This window comes from Histoplasma capsulatum, genomic scaffold (assembly GCF_000149585.1).
Source record: "Histoplasma capsulatum NAm1 scaffold_10 genomic scaffold, whole genome shotgun sequence".
Taxonomy (NCBI): domain Eukaryota; kingdom Fungi; phylum Ascomycota; class Eurotiomycetes; order Onygenales; family Ajellomycetaceae; genus Histoplasma; species Histoplasma mississippiense.
The window spans coordinates 1-2,278 of NW_001813973.1; positions in this window are offsets into that span (position 1 = coordinate 1).

The window sequence follows — 2,278 nt, forward strand, 5'->3', positions numbered from 1 at the left end:
CTCCTGCGATAGAGGTAGATAGAACTTAGAATTAATCTTGCTTATAACTGCTTCCAAAGCTACTTGACCAATAGCCATCTTATTAATTAAGCTTAAGGTACTGTAGCCTTTGGAGAAGTTAAAAGAGATAAGGAGATAAAAGATGTTAGAAACCTAGCTACCCTAATAATAACCCTAGAAATAACCCTAATAACCCTAGCAATAACCCTAATAACCCTAGCATTAACCCTAGCAACAACCCTAGCAATAACCCTAGAGAATTGCATCCTTGATTGACAACGTAATTTCTATTCCACTGACCTGCAACTTAAATAGCATTGAATATGTTTGGTAGAGAGCCAGCATGCATGATTTCATCCACATCTAACCACTCCTTGCGCTGACCGGGACTTTGGGACGATAATACTGTAACGGGTTAGCGCTGCTGTAGAAAATATACGCTAACCTAATACGGTATTATCGTCCCATAGAACCCTCCATTGTTTAAACCACAATATCTCCACCACTACATGGGCTATGGGAATATGGAATATATCAGTTTAATGCCCAGAGGCTGCTCTATCATCTCATGCTAAAATATGTAGATGTTTCTGTATCTGTGGTGTTGGTCTTAGCCTGTCAATGTGGTACTAGAGTTTGGTAGAGAGCCAGCATGCATGATTTCATCCACATCTAACCACTCCTTGCGCTGACCGGGACTTTGGGACGATAATACTGTAACGGGTTAGCGCTGCTGTAGAAAATATACGCTAACCTAATACGGTATTATCGTCCCATAGAACCCTCCATTGTTTAAACCACAATATCTCCACCACTACATGGGCTATGGGAATATGGAATATATCAGTTTAATGCCCAGAGGCTGCTCTATCATCTCATGCTAAAATATGTAGATGTTTCTGTATCTGTGGTGTTGGTCTTAGCCTGTCAATGTGGTACTAGAGTTTGGTAGAGAGCCAGCATGCATGATTTCATCCACATCTAACCACTCCTTGCGCTGACCGGGACTTTGGGACGATAATACTGTAACGGGTTAGCGCTGCTGTAGAAAATATACGCTAACCTAATACGGTATTATCGTCCCATAGAACCCTCCATTGTTTAAACCACAATATCTCCACCACTACATGGGCTATGGGAATATGGAATATATCAGTTTAATGCCCAGAGGCTGCTCTATCATCTCATGCTAAAATATGTAGATGTTTCTGTATCTGTGGTGTTGGTCTTAGCCTGTCAATGTGGTACTAGATTCTGTTAAACCATAACCCTAACCCTGAAAACCTGGGGTTTCCGTCTCCGCCTCCGCTTCCGCGACGTATTTCCCGGACGCAAACCCCGATATCCAACGCGATATTCAACGGGTGTGCCCCAACCGGTATATACGATCCTCTCCATCATATTCTGTTTAACCATAACCCTAACCCTGAAAACCTGGGGTTTCCGTTTCCGTTTCCGCTTCCGTTTCCGCTTCCGTTTCCGTGACGTATTTCCCGGACGCAAACCCCTAATCCAACGCGATATTCAACGGGCGTGCCCCAACCGCTATATACGATCCTCTCCGTTTCCGGTTCCGCCTTCGCCTCCGCTTCCGTGACGTATTTCCCGGTCGCAAACCCCTAATCCAACGCGATATTCAACGGGCGTGCCCCAACCGGTATATACGATCCTCTCTATCATATTCTGTTTAACCCTGACCCTATTACCTTCAACCGGCATGTCCAGCGCGTTTGACTTTTAAATGCTTTCATCCCACTGGTTTGGGTCCAACGGGTTAACGCGTTTGTTCAACCGGTTCGACTTCCAATCGTTTCAACGTCGGCTTTGACTTCCAACTGCTTTGATGTTCAACGCCTTCAAACATCCAACGGGTTAATGCGTTCATCCAACCCCCCAGCCTCTACTCTCACTCTTTGTAACCCTAACCCTGACCTATTATTGTATGGGATAATGCTCTTTAAAACTCCAATATTTTTGAACCTGATCTAGCTATATTATATCTCTTTACCCCTCTTTCTTTTTGCTCCTTTTCCTCTTGCTTCATCGATCTTTATATATGCATATATCCTTTTATCTCTAATGTGGTGCTCGTCAACATCTGGCCTCTCACCTGGTGATGTCATTTTGACCTCTATGCCCCTGACTCGAATCTTTCCGAGCCCTACTACCTTCTGAAATAATCGTCCAGCGGGGTTCCAACTTCCAAACGGATGAATGGGTTTCATCCAACGGAATTCGACCTCCCACGGGTAATGGCCCTCCCTGGGGAACGGGTTTG